The sequence below is a fragment of the Meleagris gallopavo genome, chromosome 2 (genome assembly GCF_000146605.3).
Source record: "Meleagris gallopavo isolate NT-WF06-2002-E0010 breed Aviagen turkey brand Nicholas breeding stock chromosome 2, Turkey_5.1, whole genome shotgun sequence".
NCBI classification, from domain to species: Eukaryota; Metazoa; Chordata; class Aves; order Galliformes; family Phasianidae; genus Meleagris; species Meleagris gallopavo.
Genome location: NC_015012.2, coordinates 92,817,136 through 92,839,259, shown reverse-complemented (window position 1 = coordinate 92,839,259; position 22,124 = coordinate 92,817,136). Strand labels below are relative to the sequence as shown.

The 22,124-nt window shown below is 40.2% G+C and overlaps 1 long non-coding RNA gene across 1 annotated transcript; it reads right to left on the bottom strand.

The window, feature by feature from the left end:
• Nucleotides 1-7,801: 7,801 nt before the first annotated feature.
• LOC104909981 lies at nt 7,802-21,766 on the bottom strand. Its single transcript, XR_004158998.1, has 3 exons — nt 20,159-21,766; nt 8,686-8,889; nt 7,802-8,122 (listed from the first exon to the last, which is right to left on the bottom strand). It is a non-coding gene; the product is annotated as an uncharacterized LOC104909981 (long non-coding RNA).
• Nucleotides 21,767-22,124: the final 358 nt, after the last annotated feature.

Sequence of the window (22,124 nt, the reverse complement as noted above, 5' to 3'; positions counted from 1 at the left end):
TATATAGTGATCATTTCATTTGTTAGCAGAGTGTACCCGTTTCTGGGACAGAATACAGGAGCTCACATTGTATACTACAAAGCAATTTAAGATAGGAAATAGACTGTACCCTATTGAAAGTATAAGGATGTTTAGTCAGGAAGAATGTAATTATCTAGGATAGAGTTTGGCCCAGAGATGAAAGCTAACCTTATTCTACCCACTGGCTACTTAAACTCGTATCTTTGTATGAAAAGATATAAAGAAATACAAAACATTTTTGAAAAATTGTATATTTTCACCCCCTTCCCCTACTTCCCCCCCCATCCCTACACACGCACATATATACACACACAATTTACTCTTTGATACAATTATTTGCTTTTTTTTTTTTTTTTTTCTGCTTTGCTTTGAAGAGTTGTTTATAAGGTAAGATCAGGAAATCTTTGAATATAGCTTGTACTGAATACATCATCAAAGACTGCAGAGGCTTGAGGAAGAGGCAAATGCAGAACTGTACTGCTGTGTGCTGGAGCTATCAATCACATATGTAAGCAGATTTATACATTTCTTGGATCCTGACTTCACAGCAACCAGAATTAGGGTGAGGAAAAGGGCTAGGCATCATAGAATCATAGAATCACCAAGGTTGGAAAAGACCTAAAAGATCATCCAATCCAACCATTCACCTATTACCAATAGCTCCCACTAAACCATGTCCCTCAACACAACATCCAGTCTTTCCTTGAACACCCCCAGGGTCAGCGACTCCACCACCTCCCTGGGCAGTCCATTCCAGTGCCTGACCACCCTTTCTGAAAAATAATACTTCCTAATGTCCAGCTTGAATCTCCCCTGCCGTAGCTTGAAACCATTCCCTCTGGTCCTATCACTAATGACACGAAAGAAGAGGCCGACCCCCAGCTCACTACAACCTCCCTTCAGGAAGTTCTAGAGAGCAATGAGGTCTCCCCTGAGCCTCCTCTTCTCCAGGCTGAACATTCCCAGCTCCTTCAGCCTCTCCTCATATGGCCTGTGTTCCAGACCCCTCACCAGCTTTGTTGCCCTCCTTTGAACACGTTCCAGGGCCTCAATGTCTTTCTTGCTGTGAGGGGCCCAAAACTGGACACAGTACTCGAGGTGCAGCCTCACTAGTGCTGAGTACAGGGGAACAATCACCTCTCTGCAACACTGTTTCTGATGCAAGCCAGGATGCCATTGGCCTTCTTGGCCACCTGGGCACACTGTTGGCTCATGTTCAGCTGAGCATCAATCAATACCCCCAGGTCCATTTCCTCTACGCAGTCCACCAGCCACACCGCCCCAAGCCTGTAGCGTCGCCTAGGGTTGTTGTAGCCTAAGTGCAGGACCCGCCAGCTTCTGCAGGAGAATACTTTGGGAGGCAGTGTCAAAGGCTTTGCTGAAGTCTAGGTAGACCACATCAACAGCCTTTCCCTCATCCACCAGTTGGGTCACTAGATCATAGAAGATCAGTTTGGTCAAATAGGACCTGCCCTTCATGAACCCATGCTGGCTGGGCCTGATCCCCCGGTCATCCCGCACATGCCGCATCATGGAAACCTTGTCTTCTAACTTTGTGTGGAAAAGAAGAAGTAGGAGGAGGTACAGAGAGAGTTAAACTCTGAATAACAGGTTATTTTTTCCTCAGATACTTATGGAAACAATAAAGAACAGTGGGAGAATTTGCAAGAGCTTATAGAGCTTTACCAAAGGAAACAGAGTGACTAAGATGCTTATTGTAAGTTTAAGGAAGCAAAAGTAGCTGCAGTCTTGAAAGAGTAGCAGATCAACCCTACTTAGGCATACCTTTAAAAGTGAGTGTTCATCAGCTGCTTTTTTTTTTTGGTAGGAGGAATCAATTAGTAGAGCCAAATTGTAGCACTGAGTAGTACATCAGAAAAAATAGATGGAAGCAATCACAGCATCAGCAGCTGTAATCTTCTCCACAGGGAAGCAAAGGCAGTTTTCAGCAACTTCATAGATTTCAAGGGACAGCAGGAAAAGAAGTATATGTTTTTTTAGCCTTTTAGTAGTAGTAGCACAGTAATATGGGAATTTAACAGTAAATTGTACATACACCAGTGATTTTCTTGCTAATTCTTGAGTTTATTTTAAAGGTTTCTGTTGTGTTGTTGGAGAGCTACCAAAGAGCTTTGATTGCACAGTAAACTATATGCTCATCATGTCAGTACTAAAACCCTGTTTAATTAAGGTGAATTTCTGAGAGACACCAACACTTTCAGTTCAGTATGTGAGTTTAAGAAGATAAAAAAATTCTGTCAGGTCATATCACTGTGGGCTCACTCTGGCTTTAGAAGCTCCAGTGCAGTGATTATATCCTCTTTAGTGGAAATAGATGGATTGGAGAGGGTTTCCCAACTTAACTCTCTGTACTGCAAGGTCAGGTTCCAAAGAGGTTAAAAAAACTAATCTGGACCATCTCGCTCCCAGGTCAGAATCAAATCCTGTGGTGTTTTTCTGTAGTCTTTTATGCAGTGTGATTTTAAACTTTTCAAGTAACAGAGTTTCTTCACTTGAGCTTTGTTTTCAATTTAGAGTGTGATTTTCCATAGTCTTCTTCCCTGAAGCCAGCCTGAAATCCCACTGCTGAAGCCACTTCTTCTTCTGACTTCCTATCAGTAACCCTCCCAGATCTTCAGAGGTTTGAGCAGAGCACTGCCAAAAGACATTCCTTGTTTTCTTGTTTGCCAGAATACTCCACTACCATATAGCCTGGTGACTTCCCCAGAGGCAGGAGTACAGCATCTCAGAAGTGAATCCATACAACTGAATTCTGACTGCTGCCCCAAGGTTCAAAGCACAGTGCAGTACCAGAAACTTGATAAGGTTTTTTGGGAGGAACACACGTAAAATGTCCATTACTAAACATGAAGAATAAAAATATAGATGAGTACTGTGCTAAAATTCCCTAATTACTAAAGAAGGGGAGATTTAGATTAGATGTCAGGGGGAAGTTTGCCCAGAGAGGCTGTGGATGTCCCTGGAGGTGTTTGAGGCCAGGCTGAATGGGGTACTGGGCAATCTGACCTAGCAGCTGGCAGTCCTACCTGTTGCAGAGGAGTGTGAAAATCATGATCCTTGAAGTCCCTTCCAACCCAAGCCATTCTGTGATTCTGTGATTCCATGAATATCTGCTTGTTGTTTACTTTTACACTGGCACTTTTTCTGTGTTATATTCAGCCACATGTGAGCAGCTCACCTCCTTTAGGCATCTTACTGAAAGTAACGAATGTAGTCAAGGTTTTCTATTATACCTCTTGATCTTACTAGAGATCTAATGAGATTAAGTAAAACAATGAATGTGAGTGTTAATTTTAACTGGTTAATTAATCGAAGTATTATCTTGTGATTTCCCAGTCAGTATGATGCAATGTGTTAAGATCTTACTCTTTGATATGCAAAGGTACCACTGAAATGCAGATTGCTGAGTAGACTTAGAAACTAAGTCTTGTTAATATTAATTCTTCTAACATTAATTTGGATTCTTATAGTGAGAAGGTTTGGGCACTATGGATTCACAGACGCTTTAGAGAACTTTCATAGATGTAGTTTGGAAACTATTCATCATACAGACGCTTGTGTGATAACAAAGGAAATGCAAGCTGTTAGTAGCTCTTAGTAAATACCTAGGCAAAATAGGCAGTGAGGCTGACTGGAGGACAGTGGTGCATCTGGTAAAATCATATTCTCATTATAGTTATGTGGATTTAGAGCAACTTCCCACATGTGATTATAAGGTGGGCATAGCAGAAAGTTACCAGAAGGTAAGCTAGTTGCAATGTACCCTAAGGTATTTGTTCAGCAACGTGAATCTGTGTATGCTCTTCTAGTGTTAATGAAAACAAGATTAACCTTGTCTTACTCAGTGATAAATAATCTCACATTTATTGTGGAACAGGATCATGTCATGGGCAGCTACTGAAAAATATTGACTTACCTGTGTAGGTTCATTGTATTCCCACTGGTCAACAGCCATCTGTTTTATTAAGAGCTGAAGATAATATGCTAACTCAAAGATTAATTTTTTTAAATGTTTATCTTTCTACTAAAAATGCTGCAGCACTATTGCAGGCAGCAAAAGATAATGGAATGTCTGTAACATGTTTATTTAGACTGCCCAGACAAAATTGATAAAGCAGACTTGTGTCAGGAAGATGGTTTTGTTTTGATAAATTATCCACTGAAGCCTTGTACTTTAAAGGTTGGCAGATAAATCAAGTCTCTCCTAGTTATTTTACAATATTTACTATGCATAGCTATACACACAGTCAGGTACAAGCTACCTTTTTGGCCATCGTGTTTGCTCTTTGAGGTTACTACTTTATGTTCACTCTTTCTGTAGTTTCCCCCCCAGAAAAATTAAAATAACATTTGCTCATAGATTAGCCTTCTTCATCACCAGTTTTGTATTTTGTAATTAGTTTTCTATCATTTCACATTAACATGGGAAAGGATGGCATCCCTTGACGGGACCCACATGGAACAAGAGCATAGTGACCATAGACAAGCAGCAGAGGTAAAACATTATGGACTAACCACAGTCCCCATTCCCCATCCCCCTACACTGCTTGAGTGAGGAAATAGGAGAGAGTGGATGAGGGGAAGTTGGATTTAGTTTGCTTTTAGTTCTCACCTTTAGTAGTAAATAATAAATTATATTAATTTGAATATGCTGAGTCTGCTTTACCCATACTGCTATTTAGTGATCAATCTCCCCATCCCTATCTCAACCTACGAGCCTTTTTTCTCTCACTGTTCCTTTGAGGAGGGGGTGTGAAATAGTAATGTGGTGGAACTGAACTACCTACTGGTGTGAAAGCACCACAGAAGGTGTGATCCCTAAATTAGTTCTTACAGGCTGTGTGACAGACTGTGAGCCATCAGTGCTCTCCTGAAGTCAGACACTACAGTGGTCACAGCACCTCAGAGCTGCCTGCAGAGGGAAAAGAATCTGCTTTCATGGAATCATAGAATCACAAGGTTGGAAATGACCTATAAGATCATCTAGTCCAACCATCTTCTCATTACCACTGCTACCACAAGCACTAAACCATATCTTGCAGCTCCTCATCCAGACTCCTCTTGAACACTGCCAGGGATGGTGACTTCAGCACCTCCCTGGGCAGCCATTCCAGTGCCTGACCACTCTCTGAGAGAAAAAGTTTTTCCTCATGTCCAACTTAAACCTCCCCCGGTACAACTTGTGGCCGTTTCCTCAGGTCCTTTTTGTTGCCTGGGAGAAGAGGCCAAACCCCTCTTCACCACAACCTCCCTTCAGGAAGTTGTAGAGTGCAATGAGGTCTCCTCTGAGCCTCCTCTTCTCCAGACTAAACAATCCCAGCTGCCTCAGCCGCTCCTCATAAGATTTGTGCTCCAGTCCCCTCACCAGTTTTGTTGCCCTTCTCTGGACACGCTCCAGGGCCTCAATGTCTTTCTTGCAGTGAGGAGCCCAAAACTGAACACAATACTTGAGGTGCGGCCTCACCAGTGCTGAGTACAGGGGGATGATCTTCTGCTGGCCACACTATTTCTAATGCAGGCCAGGATGCCATTGGCCCTCTTGGCCACCTGGGCACACTGTCAGCTCATGTTCAGCCAAGCATCAATCAACACCCCCAGGTCCCTTTCCTCTTCACAGTCATCCAGCCACTCAGCCCCAAGCCTATAACGCTGCATGAGGTTGTTGCGGCCAAAGTGCAGGACCCGACACTTGGTCTTGTTGAACCTCATCCCATTCATTTCAGCCCAGTGATCCAGCTTACCTGGATCCCTCTGAAGGGCCTCCCTACCCTCAGGCAGATCAACACCACCTCCCAACTTGGTTTCATCTTTCACGCTGACGTCTCTCAGAAGAGCTTTCACATTATTTTATCTGCTGACTTAATTCTGTTTATGAACCAGGAGCTGATGCTGTACTGGTATGAATGGGTTCCACTAATGTATTTACAACCCGTGAAAGAAAGTCTGAGGTGCCCACAGCTGGAAACCTGCATGAAAATAACCCAAATACCAGAAGACAGTAGATGAAAAACAGCCCAAACAATCTTTGATTCTTGAAACAGAAAACAGCTTTCAGGAGGAAAAGCTGATGCCTTGGGGACTGCAAATGGCAAGCAGATGTTCTGCTCCACTAATTGTCAACCGGTTCAACCTTTTCTGCTAATCTCCTAGGTGTCCGCAAGGTCTTTGTAACTCAGACACTGTAGGAAATACATTTCTGCATAACAAACAACTGGGAAAAATTATCCAAATTTAATTATGTGATTCCACCTGAATGCCTGTTTTTGCCTACTGTTTTGTCATGCATAGTAAATAAATAGGATACATAAATAGGATAGAGTATATTCATCGTGAGCCTGCACCTTTCAGGTCTAAATAGTTTTTCCTATCAATTTGGTTCTGTGCTGAAATTTGTGTTTGCAAGACTGGCCCAGAAGTGTCTGAGTCACAGCATATTCTGCATTATGTCTGCCATTCTGTTACATTTCTTGTAAGAGTTTCAAAAATAAAGAAACGAAATGCATACTCTTATTAACGTTGTTAACTATCCATACAAAATTTGGAAATACAAATGCACATAAAATACATGCAAGATAGAAACAGGGTGAAAAATAATTATGGATGGTGTAAGTGCTATTGTGGATTCTCATCTCCTTTGAATCATTTCCACATTACTCTGCCATTCATAGCCATTCCCTTACCTTCTCATCCCATAACCTGTGTCTTCTTTGTAAAATCAAAATGGTATAAAGTGGAAAAAAAAACCAAAACAACACAGTAACCTCATGACTTCAGCTATTTGAAATATATTATTAAAAAAATATTTATGTGTGTTGTTAAACATTCTGCATGCTACAGTTGCTTCTGTAATAAACGTTTCATGGAAACAAGGAATTTTTCAAGAATTTTTTGAGAAATTAAAAAAAAAAAAAGATGTTCCAGTCAAACATTGGAAACCAGTTAGTTCACCACTTTTCTGCTAATAGAAATCTTGAACTGCTTGGCACCTGACCAGTAGTAAAAGAGCAGTGGTGTGGTGGTGCCTGGTTGGCCTCCTTACTGCTCTGCCAATTTATGGGAGCCCTCTCTGGCTGCTGGGCAGGTGTAAAGGGCTCGGGCTCTGTGTTCTACCCAACCTCAGATCCAACCATGGAAGGCACTTCGGTAGCAGCTTGCTTTTGAACAGAAACATTTGTTGTATCACTAAACATGAACCTTACTTATCTTCACCAGATTCCCTACAGGTATTAGTTGATACTGGTTGACTACTCACGAAAACGTGTAGATCTACAGCAATAGAGAATTTTGTTTGTTTGTCTTTGTGTGCCTTAGGCAGTATATGTAAACATGTTTAAATTCCCAGGTACAAATAATTATTTCGGGTACAATTTATAATAGGAAACATGGAGGATAGATGTAATTCTAATATAAAACTGAATGACGGAGGAAGAAATGGGACATTGAGGAGTATGCTAAATCACATATGTTATCAGATTAATTGGTCAGGATTTGTTTGTACTGCAAATTCATGAAGAGCCTCGATCATAGAACTTAACTGATAATTGCCTGCTTGCAGTCTCATAAAAAGAGGAGACAAATGGTAGTTGATGAAAGGCACCAATTTATGGTCCCTGCAGAAATAAAAGCAAACTGCTGGTATATGGAATGGTCACACAGAGAATTTCTAGTTCCTTACTGTGAAAACAGGACTATTATTAACTGAAAGACATTATTTATTTTTTAAAAAAGTGTTGTAAATGTTCTTTCATACTAGGATCAAACTGCTTATTATTTCTTTGATTTACCTTTTTAAATAAAATGAAAAGGACTTGTTCTCCATAGAATGACATTAAAGCAGGCTTTACAGAATAGGTAGAAAGGAAATCTTGACATTTGTATTATTTATTCTTTTGTTTTGATGTTGACAGAAAGCCTGCTGTAGTTGATAGCAGCATTTTATTGACTTCTGTGGATTTAGAATTGGAAAGTAGATAATCAGCAAAGAAACAAAAACCATGGAAAGATACATACTGGAAATGACAGCTCTCTGCTTGACTCAGTTGTCTCTCTATCCTCTTCCTCATATGTGTTCTTGTGGATTCTAAGTGTGGGGAATAGTGTTTGTTTACATTTATGGTAGTTAATGCAATAGACATTCAGCTCAGTTTGTTTCCAGGCATTTCCATGTTTCAGCTGTTACTCAGTAATACATCTAGCCAATCATGCAGACATAACAATCAGTAAAGGGAAGACCCCATTAGGTTTCTTTTCTATGCAGCTAAGCTTCATTATTTCTGTTAACAGCAGAATAAATGTTTTTAAATGACAAATTCCCCATCCTAATTATCAGTACAGATCAGGGTAAGTAAGCCATATCTGGATTTCCAGCTACTAATTAGGATATGCACTGAACTACTTCAAAATGTATGCTGGATTACACAATTGGTGTGACCCAGTCTGAATTCAAGGAGCAGTTGCTGCTGCTGAAAGCACTATGTTTTTAGCTTCAGCCAAGATTCAGCTGGATTGAAAGCAAAACTAATGGTCTTTTATTTATACCACATAGGAGAAGACTGTCTGTGTATGCCGATAAAGATACAAGGTGTTCACAGGAATGTTGTTTCTTGCTTAAGTTATAACCTGCAGGGACTTAAGTGTACTTACCTTTACCTTGCTGTTTGCCTGTGCTGCCTCTCTTATCTGTGCAGAGGCCACGTCCCCTTGCTTTTCTCTGCTCTCTGCGGATGGTGAAAGTTCCTGGAGGTATTTATTAAGGGCCAAGGAGGGGAAGGGAGAGGAATCTGAGCTTTACTGAATGATTCCCAGATGCTCTTTTCTTTCACTGCCTGCTGGATGCTGGTTGTGAATCTGCAAGAAATCATACATTCAGTGCACATTTTGAAAGATGGGAGAAAAATTATGCGTGCTTCTTTGGAAAGCTATTTGCCATTTGTAGTGCAGAACCCAGGCACTGTGCCGGGCTATACCTGTTATGCAAGGTATTACACAGATGCACAGCAAGACAAACAAACGAGCCTCAGAATCTTCTCCAAAGAATTGCACTTTGTGTACATTGGCACCAGTGAACATAACAAGTAAAGCAGGAGGAGAGAGAGGCAGCTCCTTCGGGCATGTTGTGCATGGCATAGAGTATTTCAATGTAATCAGCAGATTAGAAGTGGTAGCTGCACTTGTTTCCAGGCTACCCATTAATTTTTTGCTGCAGCCTATTCTTCTATGAAGCAAAAATAATTTTTAAGTCTGGGTCCTGAGCCATTTATATAGTTGGGTTTTCTTTGTTTTTCTTTCTCATTTGTACATTTCTTTTGGACCTTTTGAACATACAATCATGACAACTCTTCCCTCATGTTCCAGACAAAAGGGAGAAAAAGTCCATTTTGATTTTTTTCATGGCTGAGTTAAGCACAGCATATTTTCAGCAAATACTCCTTCCACTGAAATCTCACAATTTAAATTTTCAATCATATATTTTTGCTGTTTGTGTGCAAAGCTTCTAATTACAGCATCCTAAATAATCACATCCAAATGGGAAGGGTGACAAAAAGATTGCTGTGCTGCCAAGGGCTTTGTAGACCTTAAATGCTCCTGGGAGGGAAACAGAATATTAAGCCAGAAAAAAAAGTCTTCAAGGAATATTTAGTAATAGATTTTGTCATTTGCAATTAATTCTTTTAACAATAAGCTTCTGAATATAGTGGAGAAATGGAACATCTTGTTTGTCAATTAACGTAAAGTGCTTTACAAAAGATGTTATGACATTTGTCTCACTTTGTCTATATCAACATGACAGTCTAGTTAGTAGCTTAAAGTCTATTTTCCTCATGGTTTTATCATAAAGACAGGATGGAGTCACATTTTTTTTTTTTCTGTGTTACGTACTTACCTTCTCCTTGTGTTTTATTTCAAAAAGTTACTTTAGATTTGTGCTTGCTGCATAGTCATAAATACAATTTTTGCATCCTGGTGTTTATTTAATTAAATCAGTGCTCATAACACTGGAAATGAATTGACAACCAGCATGACTGAAACTATTCATAATAAGAGCTCTAGTTAGCATTCAAATCTATCATTCTTGTGGGAGCTGTGAATAAATTGATAAGAAGTAGATAGTAGCCAGTGTGCTCTTCATGTCATACCAACGTGCATTGAAACATAAATATTCAATATCACTCTGAATTTTGAAATAACGGAGCAAAAAAGGAGCAGAAACTTCACACAGCATGTGCGTGGCATCCAGGGGATCAGGCCCAGCCAGCACGGGTTGATGAAAGGCAGGTCGTGCTTGACCAACTTCATCTCCTTCTATGACTGGATGACCAGACTGGTAGACGAGGGAAAGGCTGTTGATGTAGCCTACCTAGACTTCAGCAAAGCCTTTGACACGGTCTCTCACAGTATTCTCCTGGGGAAACTGGCTGCCTGTGTCCTGGACAGGTATATTCTTCTCTCAGTAAAGAACTGGCTAGAGGGCCGTGTCCAGTGGGTAGTGGTTAATGGATTTAAGTCCAGTTGGCCACCTGTTACAGGTGGTGTCCCCCAGGGATTGGTACTGGGTCCCATCCTGTTTAATGCCTTTATTGATGACCTAGATGAAGGGATTGAGTGCACCCTCAGTAAGTTTGCAGATGACACCAAGCTGGGAGATAGTGTCAGTCTGCCTGAGGGTAGGGAGGCCCTTCAGAGGGATTTAGATAAGCTGGATCACTGGGCTGAGGTGAATGGGATGAGGTTCAACAAGACCAAGTGTCGGGTCCTGCACTTTGGCCGCAACAACCCCATGCAGCGTTATAGGCTTGGGGCTGAGTGGCTGGATGACTGTGAAGAGGAAAGGGACCTGGGGGTCCCTTTAGAGTTAGACTTGGACAGTATTGCTCACATCTCACTACATGGAATTCAACTCTCTTTTAGTACAATAACACTGGTGCAATCATGTTGTAAATGACTAACTAGCAGGGAGAGGTGGTTTTAAGTCAATGTTTACTGTCCTGTAGCAGAGTGGAAAACACTTAACTACTCCACTAGGAAGAAAGAACATTTATTAGCACAAGAAAAATGCAATCTGAGATAAGCCTAAGGCAAAATGCCAAGTAAATTCTGCAAACCATACTTTAGGAGTGAAACTACAGCACTAGGATCAGCATATACAGAACCTCTTTCACTTATGTCTTCTTCAGCATTTTATTTTATTTTATTATTTTATTTTTGCTGTATTCTGTCTGTCTTTTCATGGAAGTTCAGACAGTACAAACTTGAATGAAAAGGGCTCAAGCACTGAAAAACAGAGGCAGAATTTGACTGCTGCCTTTGTGAATGAAGAGGAAAATTTCTGTTGATGTTTACTTGAGTTAGCGAGAAATCTCATGCCAAGAGATTAATGGGTGCCTGCAAATAATGTATGAGCAATGCAAATAAGGAAGGTGCACAATTTCATCCTAGAGGTGATAGATGGTTAAAAAGAAATCCTGCTCACATATGAAATGCTCTGACATTTCTTAATAGCAGATCTGGCTGTGAACTTTGGATTTGATTCTTCCATCTCCAGTGATGCAGATTGAACTCTGTCTTGTCTGATCCATACAGGCACTTGCGATTGCCACATACAGACTGGAGCTATACAAAAGCCTTGGCATTTGTATAATTAACAGAATGCATTAAGTAAGCTCTGGATACAGAATTCAATAATGCAGAGCTTGTTAAATGCCAATAGCTCTAAAGGCAAGCTGATCATCTCATGCCTTCTTTAGGTCCCTGTGGGACTGACTCCCTCGTCAGGAGATCTCCATGGAGGAGACAGTGCCATGTCACTCTCCATGGGGATATGGCACCCTACTCTTCCTTGGGAGTGTGCCCAGAGCTATGTCTGGCTAGTCACATCTTACACACTGCAGCAGCCAGCTGCTTGGTGAGAAGGCCGAAGTGCATCCAGCCTGTTGGTTTATACTTTGTGTATGTGTGTGGTCTGTTTTTGTCCCAAACAAAAATTGTATCTGAATTACATTATTTATCCACACACACTGCCTGAACTCATTCCTCTCAGCCTTCTCTGGGGCCCACCATACCACTCTCTGCTATCTGCTGTGCCAGTCAACTCATCAGACCTCTTGGCAGAAGAGCAAGTAATGCCAAAATCTAAGTCACTCTGGTGGAAATAGCAAGTTTCTTGAGTCCTCTTCTGCAAAAAGAAGCCAAACTTTTCGTGGATTTCTGCATTGTTTTTCTTTGTGCAGCCTTTAGATTTAAGGATTGTGAAGAGAAACTGATTTGTAACTTCTACAGAATGACGTTTGAGAAGGACATGATTATGCAATACTGAATTTACCTCAAATATATAATTATTACATAACTCAGTAGTAATTAGAATGTAATGATATTTACTATCTGAAAGGACTATTAAGCCTGACTGCTCCACATCAGGACTGGTAGAATCTTTTCAAAACTCTTCATATGAAAACTGCTTGAAGTCAATCCCATCCATCTTATCCTTCTACAAGGGTAACGTGATAGAAGTCATCTTCTTCTATTCCTATCTGTTGGAAAACCCTGTTTTGTCATGTGTTTTGTCATGTGTTGTCCCAAGCATTGTTCACTTTCCTACATTCTTAGCAGAAAGCTTAGCTTGTTCACAAAAACTGTTCTTCATGGCAATTAAAAGAAAAAATTCAGAACTCCATATAAAAAAATCAAACAACAATCAAACAAATTATTTCTGAGCACCAGTCAGAGCTGAAAGTATAAATAAAGAGTAAATGCTGATTATTAAGCTTTCTTTGCCAAGATCAGGACTTTGAAACGTTGTCTTGGATTTATTATCATTCTTGCAAGCACAGCTCAAAGCATTTCAGATACGGTACAGGCCCATCTGTCAGCTAGGGGAGAAGAAAAGGCAAGTCAATTAAGAACATTATAAATTAGATTTGTTGCTCTGGGCTGGAAAGATCCAGTTGAGCATGCTGCAATTCTGAACACAGAAGAATGGGAGATGAGCCAAGAGAGAATTTCTCTTGATGCTATCACTTGACCTACTTGACCTGCTTCCCCTGTATCCCCAACTCCCTCAGCCCAGGATACAGCTGTACCCAACCTCCTCTGGCCCTCAAAGTTAGAGTCAAGTACTCTGTGAATGTGTGGGCTGAGCACTAGATCGGGCTATTTAGTCTTGTAGTCTGACCCTGTGACAGAGAGAACGCCTGTTTTACATCTCATTGAGTACACCCAGCCCTGACTTCTGTAGTGAAGAGATTGGTGGCCATTTCCATTTGCCCTGCGTAAACCAGATTTACTTGGTATTGAAACAAAAGCAGAAGAAGTAATTCTTGTGTTATACTGGCAGTGATAACCTGTGACATCCTGCAGGAAGATGGCACAGAATTAATGCTCTTGCAAGTGGCCTTGCACATCTTGTACATTTTCCACAAATAACTGTGGACAGAAGTTGTGGGAGCCCCTTGTCTGGAGGTGCTCAAGGCTGGGTTGGATGGTCCCTGGGCATCCTGATCTCTTGGGGGGCAACCAGCCCACAGCAAGGATTGGGGTTGGAGCTGGGTGGACTTTGAGCTTCTTTCCAACTCAACCACTCTGTGATTCTGTGGTTCTACGCCTCATAATTTAATCTGCTTTGGCTTGGCATTTGAGGTCAACATGGGCAAAGAATGACCTTCAATATGTTTGTTGCACTTTTTTTTTTTTTTCTTTTTCTTTTTTTTTTCTGACAGTCTCCATATCCTTTCTTGGTGATGCAGCACAGTGCTCCTCTGGTATGCGTGTAAAGCACTAATGGGAAAAGAGTATCTGAGAAGTGAACGTAGACCACATTACTCTTAAGTAAACACATCAGGCAGCTGGTAAAGGTCCAGCCAGCCACAGTTCCCATGAAACTGAGCCTTATCTTTACGTTTCATTATAATCTGAAGGAAATTAACACAGAACCCTTATGCTATGTTTGCTTTACAGAATTACGGCTGGAATTGATGATCTTACGGACCTTTTTCAACCTAAATTATTCTGTAATTCTATAATTCTGTGATGTACTATAGGCTGTTTCTCTGTCGTTTTTTTTTTTTTACTGGTTCCTTTGTTCACAGAACTGCTATGACCTATTGCCCAGAGCATGTCTGTGAAGCACACACTCATAAACCTGTTGCCACGACCTTAAAATCATTGCTGCACAATGTGCAGCTCAATTCTGAGTCTGCACTAGACATACTAAAGCTGTGGCTATTTTTGTAGGCAGCATCACTTGTTTTTCCATTCTCTTCACATCATGCACCTGCTTGATGCACAGCCAATCTGCATTCTGCCAGCAGCTTGCATGTGGTCAGCCATCGTATGCCAGGGAAGGAGGTGAGATGCCTCTGCCACACCATCAGCAGGGTAATTTTCCAACTGAAGGCTCATCATTTTGGACAGGAGCGAAGTGATTTCTTCCTTGTATTTAAATAGCTTTGGTCTCAAATAGTGTCAGGGCACCGTGTACTTGATGGAGGTTTCTCAGATGGACTTTGGGATCTACTGCAGCCTGGTGGTTAAATATTGTTTATGTGTTTATGAGAGTTGCCAAGACTGAGTCTATGTACTCAGTGGTCATACTGCAGTGTGGACAAGGAGCAGCTTGGACACCACCTCCATTGCCCAGCAACCACCGAAAGCACCCTCCATGCCTGGAGGATGTCATAGCTTGGGGACTGCTCATTTGTCTGCCAGCACCTAGCTGAGCTGCAGGCTGGGCTTGGCCAAGATGTGACTGATGACTGCAACTGAGATGGATGTGCATAGAGTCATAGAATGGCTTAGGTTGAAGGGGTCCTTAATGATCATCTAGTTCCAACCACCTGCCATGGGCAGGGCTGCCATCCACCAGATCAGGCTGCCCATGGCCTGCACCAATCTGGTCTTGAATGCTTCCAGGATGGAACATACACAAAGTTGATGATACAACTGGATGTGAAAATTGTCCCAGATTATCTCCATTCATCAAGTGGGAGAATAGCAAAAGTGGCCATTTTACTAAGAGCACAATCAAACCTGCATGCAGAAAATAAATGAAACTAGTCTAAACAGAATTAATTTTTAATAACTTTTGCAGTGGTTCATAAATCATCCTCTACTAGCTCATGTATGACTGGAAACTTCTCATGGAAAGCTGATCTTATCTCAGGGGAAGCATTTTGCTTCTGATACATGGAAAAAATGTTTGGTTCAGCTTGTAGAAAGAGGTTAGAAACACAATCTTCTTGAGAAATGGTGAGATCTTTCATATAATCCAGAAATGAAGATACCACAGGTTTCATAAGATGCAAAAAGTGTTACTGGCTCTCCAATAAAGGATGAATTTACTCAATTAAGAAACGTTGCAGGAATTTGTTCTCTTCTCTTGCACTGCACTGGAAATCAGAACTGGGTTTTTAATATATTGGTACAAATTGGAAATAATTTTCAAGGGTAAACTTATGCTTTAAAAAGTATTGTTATTCCTTTTTACTTTTGAGTTCAATTAAAAGATGGATGACTCAAGAGAGTTTTAAAGAGCAAAGCCTGGGTGAGCACTCGTCATTAACGCTTGTGATAATGTCACTAGAATTGGGTAAACCTTTCCCAGAGGAAGGTTGCTCTCATTCTCTCCTTTACCACTTGGTAAATTGTCTGGAGCCTGGGGAATTACATCTAAACATTATAGAATTAAAAATTATATAATTAAAACAAAATTGGTAGGATTTTATTACATCTTTTTCATGCATTTGCCTATACATCCAGATTGGAATTGAAAACCTATTTAAAGGTTTTAAATAGGTTTTATTTAAAGCATTTCCATTTACTTAGGGGATAGATGCCACTGTTGCTATTTTTGCAATTTATAAATGGAGGCATATAGAAATTGAGTCAAATTCAACACTGGCATGAATTTTCCTTCACGCGCCTTAATGCTGAGTTCAGCCATGAAATACTATGTAGCTCACACAGATGATGCGGCTAATAAACATGTAGGAACCTGAGGCACCAGCTCCTGAGTGAGAAATGACCCAATCTATGGCTGGTATCATCTGACATCTGAGAACCATGTGAAGAAGAGGCCACCAGAGGAGGCTACAGCCAGTCCAGCAGCTCAGCTGTTGGTTTAAGAGTTTGCACTGAAAGGCAACGGGAAAGAAATATTCCATTGGCTCAGTGGGTCGTTGTGGTCCTCATGATTTTAAACATTTCAGAAGTTCAGAACTTAATAGTTCCTAGTAGTGTAGTTTGATTGGAAATAAAAGACATCTCCAACAGCACAAAATCCTGAAATAATAAGTTCTACAAATTAAGCCTCAGCTGCTACAGCAGTCAGTCTTGAATAATAATTCATTTTGTAACAAATGAGATGATATTTTGGAAAGATTATTTGTGCAGAACATAAATAGACTATTTAGGACTATAAGAATGTGAAAAAATTGTGCTTGGTGATGCAAAGATAAAATGTTTATCTTGAGACTGTGAATATAATTCTCATTCCATTATATTAATTCTCATTAAGTGTAGACCAATGTGTTTAAAACAGGAAGATGATTTCTTTCATCGAGATTACTAGAATGGAAAGGCAAAAAGTAAATCTCTCATTTTAACATCTCACTGGTTGTCTGAGTTGGGTTTTTTTGACAAGTTTTACAGTGCATTCCTTCATCTACCTCAACCTTTCAATTTTTTCTGTGAATTATACTGCAAGAATGTTTCTATTTTTGCCCAAGTATGAGCTTTTTTAGAATGCAGTTAGGTATTCATCAAAATGGTTTCTCAGCTGAGTGAGAGTCGCTGATTATACAGCAAATCAAAATCGGTCACTGAACATATATATTCACTTACATTTTAAATACTGAACACAGTGTTTTTATTGTATGTATGTTAAAAAGTCAGTTCCAGAATGGCATAATTTACTTCTAATAACTGAATGTTGTGAAAGCTACAGAATTTTTTGTTCAGTTTGTCTTCCCAAATGATTACTTCAAATACTACCTCCTTATCTCCTTAATTTTTTTTTCAATGCCAATAACTGAAATTATGCTCTAACATGATAGCAGAAATCAGTGGCCAAGGATACTAGTGGAAACCTATTGATGCAGAAGATACTCTTTTTTTTTTTTAGCCGTAATGTTGGGCCAGATGCTCAGCTATTGGTTTTATGCAGAAAGTAGGCAGGCTGGGAAGCTCTAGCAATCCAGAAGCAATTGCTTTTGACAGGCTCTACGAGATTATTTACAACCTGTAACCACAGCTTTGCTACCTACTGTATATTTCCACCATGCACAACATCCCCTTCCACGTATTGGCTGAACATGATCCTTTGAACACATAAGTTACAGGGATCTCGTCTGGGACTTCTATGAACTTATGGAAAGCCATAAATCCATTGCTCTGCTCCCTAGATATTCAGTGTTTCTGAAGGAAGATGCAAAGAGTCATCCTTAGAAATTTTGTTAATTGTATTTATACGTGGACTAATGTAATATATTGAATGTATAAAAAACTTTTATTAAGTTCTGACTGGTACTTTTGCTGCCTGGTAAATTGCTTCTGGTCAGAGCTGGGTACATTTAAGTCCTTGGTTGATTTAGGATGTGGATGTAAGTGGCAAAACTCAGTTTATGAGCTTCATTATTTCTGGAGTGAGGCTGCCCGTACAGTTCATTAATCTGCCTCATTTTTATTATCTCTTTCTGAATAGCAGCCACTTTCTTAATATGCATTTTGACACCGAGGTTTAACGGCATTAAAAAAGAAAACAGACCCATGCGGAGAAAGTACAAGTTAGACGTGTTCAATTGCTCAATCACGGGAAGGTGGTTCATCTCAGAAGTGGAATCTCTACCGTTCTTTTTCCATTTAGGTTTCAGTTTTTGCTCTGTTAGTTTGAAAACCATCTGTATAAAAACATTTCATCTTGCTCTCTGGAAAGGTTTTTTTTTTTTTCTCTGCCCAAAACTAGAAGGATGAGGAAAGCAGCTACTACAGGATCCCAAGTATACCATCATTTTTTATGTTTTTTTGAGCACTTCTAAAATCTGTATAAATCAATTTGATAAGAATAAATTCATCTGGCAATAATGCAGTTAATCTTACATGACTCTGTGGAGGGGTGTCCTTCTTTCTGCTCAATCCCTCTACCTTCAGCAATGCACTGCATCTCCATATTGAGTTGAAAAATACTGGGGATGTGCCCTTCCAGTTCAGAGGCAAAAGTAGATCAAATTAATGATTAAGTTGTGCTGGGGTCTGCAGTTCTTTGTCTCAGTAATTCGAGTCAGCAATTCAGATAGGACTTTTTTTCTGTGGGTACATAGGAGAATATTTTATCTTTAACTTTCTTTTCAATGTACTTTTCACTTGGAAAAGTTCTGTATTTAAAATATATGCATATATTTGAGCTGACATTAATTTTCATAACGAATGTGAAAATGTAATGTACGCAGTCAGTTCAAGCTCATTACTGAGCTATTTTAATAACATTCATAACCATTTTGTGCTAAAATAAATAAGCATTTTTCCTCACAGCCTGAACTGCCTATGGAGAGCAATACGCTCTTGCTGTGAGCAAGAGGGGAAGCACCATTTTTCTGATGGCCTGAATCTTTTCACCCTGTCCATACGGTTGCAAAAGGATTAGGACTACATGGATTTTCTGCCGTGTATGGAGCAGTTTAACCTTCATGCATGTGTTCTCTGCTTGGAAGTGTCTGTCTGGATTAGCACATGTTTTTTTAGCTCTGAAATGCAGGGCTTCTGCAATATGTTCTCAGCATAATTCTGGACGAGTGCCTGAACGAATGGAGATGCTCACAGTGAAGGAGTAATGTGATCTTTGGAATAGATGAGTATGAATGGGAATGCTTTGACAGCAGAGATCAGACAGACGTGTGTCAGACTGTCATGCCATTTGCAGGAGTCAGGAATTGTTGCTCGTAGTCATTATTCCTCTTCCAGGGTGTTGCACTTCTTCATGTACAAAACTATCCTTATGCTAAGGGAAAGGCAGTGATAGGATTTAGTCTTGCACAGTAAATAACACCTTGCTTTTTTGCCCAGGTGGTTTTATTCTTGTCTCCAGATTTTTATCATCTGTATATATGCATGTGAACTGGAAAGTTTCAGTGTACAGATAGGCATATTTAAAGGGGTGATAATAAAACATCTTTACAGTGGTAATTTCCACTAGAATTCCAGTGAGCTGATACACAGAAAGTGTTAGGATCACAGAATTGTTCACACTGGGATGGAACTCTGTTACCTCAGGACTAACCTCCTGCTTTGAGCTGGCTGAGCTGAGTGGGATGTTAGGACAGCTGCTCAGGGCTTTGAACCCCCCTTGGATGAAGACTGCACAGGCTCTCTGAGCCTGATCCCATGTCTGACCATCCTCAGTGATATTTCTTTCCTTACAGCTGGACATTTCTTTAATTTATGGCTCCTGTCTGTTACTCTCCTGCTGTGCACTGCTGCAGCTCCTCAATGCATGCCTCACAGGCAGGGGCAGAATGCTGGTAGATCCCCTGATGATGTCCCTCATCCTGGCTGAATCAGCTCAGCTCCCTCATCTCCTCACAGGGTAAATGCTCCAGCACTGGCCATCCTGGTGGCCTGTGCCCAAATTCCCTAAGTCTGTCAGCATCTTCATACATCAGGCTTCTGCAGAAATAATCGCAGAATTAAGGTCTCAAACTTGAGTTTGTATATATTTTTATACCATTCCTTGCTCTTGCTATTCACTGAGCTAATCTTTCAGCATTGTTCTGAAAGAAAAATCTACTGCCAGTCCCTAAGAGTCATTATTCATGTTATCTATCTTCTGGGAATTGCATTAATAGTATCATCTTTATTTTTGCTGTAACATCTTTTTTTTTTTTCTTTTTTCAGTTCATTTGCTGAACTCCATAGATGGTGGATGTTTTCCAGAATTAATGAATCCTTTAGTGACAACACCATAATTCATTCTCTAAAGATTCAATAATCCTTTTTAAAGAATGATGTGAACATCAACAGGTACATGAAAAAAAAGTTTCAGAATTGCTCCCTATTTCTGGCAAGCCAATAAAGACTTCCAGTGGGAAATTTCTGAACATCTGCAGTGCCAGGTCAGGCACCAAACACTCACCTGAGGGATTCCAGGTGTGCTGACACCTCACAGCAAAGACAGAGAAGCTGCACTTTCTTTTCTTCAAGAGAAAGGAAAAAAATGCCTGTATTTAGTTCTCAGCATTTTATCTGTGTTCCAATGCAGTCAGTATAAGTAGCCTTTTTTAAATAACTGATTAAATAAATATCATAGAATCACAGAATGTCCATGAGTTGGGAGGAACCCACACAGAGTCCAACCCCTGGCTCCGCACAGGACCGCCCAAACCCAAACCCTGTGTCTGAAAGCGGTGTCCAAACGCTCCTTGAAGTCCGGCACTCAGGGCTCTGCCCACTGACCTGATCAGCCTGTTCCATGCTCACTGCCCTCTGGTGCACAGCCTTTTCCTGAGATGCTCAGAGGTTCTCTGCATTTATTTCACAGGTCTTTAGTAAACAGTTAACTCCTCTCATAACTGCACAATGTAAGATGAGAAGCCAAAGATTAGTTACTATCTCACAGAAGTGGCAGTTTTAACCTGGAAGTATTTATCGAACTGATTTACAATGCCATCTCCAACCTGTGACCTCTCAGTAGAAATTAAGCCAAGTGTATGATTTTTCAAATTATTAAAAAATATTTTAAAATGAAAGACAATCTGTCACGATTTCCAGCACGAAAAATATTCTTCTAATTCATACGGCACAATCTTGCTGTTGTTGCCTTGGAATTGAAGCAGATACCCATCAGAAACAACCAGAGGAAGAACAGTTCATCAAAGAGGAGAATGCAATGGTTTTATCAAATGAGAAAATATTCATGCATTCATTGAGAATTTTCCCTTAGGACTCACAAGAAAACATTGCCATCTGGAAATAAAGGGGATAAGACATACAGCCATTAATTTTCAGAAACATTCAATATTCCTTTTTGTTGGATTTTTTCCAATTAGGTGAGTCAGCTCTGTGCTGCTTGTGGAAAAAATAAGGTAATGACAAGTTAATTCTGAGGAAAATGTGAATAGACTGAAACTCATTACTGAGTTCACTTCAGAGTTCTTCTGTAGCAAATTGTGGCTGTGTGAAAGATTATTTTCTGCATTATGCAGAAAATAAATATTAATAGAAATTTTCTTTTATGTATATAAATAGAAAGGTGAAACATATAAATATGTGCTAGCTTATATATACATACTCAATAACAAATCTATTTACTATAATATTTTCCAATTATACCTGTAGCAAACTTTTCTGAAAGTATTTACCAATAATTTTGATACAATATGCAATGCTGATTGTATATGTACATATACATGTATATACACAGTCTTACACATGTACTCTGACACTGTTCCAGCTGGATTTGTCTTTAGCAAAGGTCTTGCAGTGCCAAAAGTACTGAAAGGACTTAAATCATATCGAGCTAAGTCACTCAAAGAGAATTGAAAAATTGAGCCATTTAGTATCTAAAGAAAGGAGGGGACAGACTATCGGGGTCTGCTGTGATAGAAAAAGGGGAAATGGTTTCAAACTAAAAGTGAAAATTTAGATTGGACATAAGGAAGAAGCTTTTACATTAAGGGTGATGAGGAACTGATACAGGTTACCCTGAGTGGCAGTGGACATCCCATCCCTGGAGGTACTCAAGGTCAGGTTGGACGGAGCTCTGAACACCTAATGGAGCTGTGGGTGTCTCTGTTCAGTGCAGGGGAGTTGGGCTGGATGACCTTTAAGGATCTCTTCCAACTCAAACAATTCAATGATGCTATGTATGATGGTATCTTTTCTGCAATATAACACCACACCAGGCAGTCTGGTAGAGTGATAAGTTCATGGAATTTTAATACCCAAGTACTACTGACTGCGAGTGCTGTTTTGGCTGTAGTAAAATCCCTGTCTGTCGCTCCATCTGCAATAAACGGGAGATGAAGTCACACCATTTCAATGCAGGGGCACAGCAAGGACTAGGGAACGTGATGCAAAGCATATGTATGGCAGTAAACATC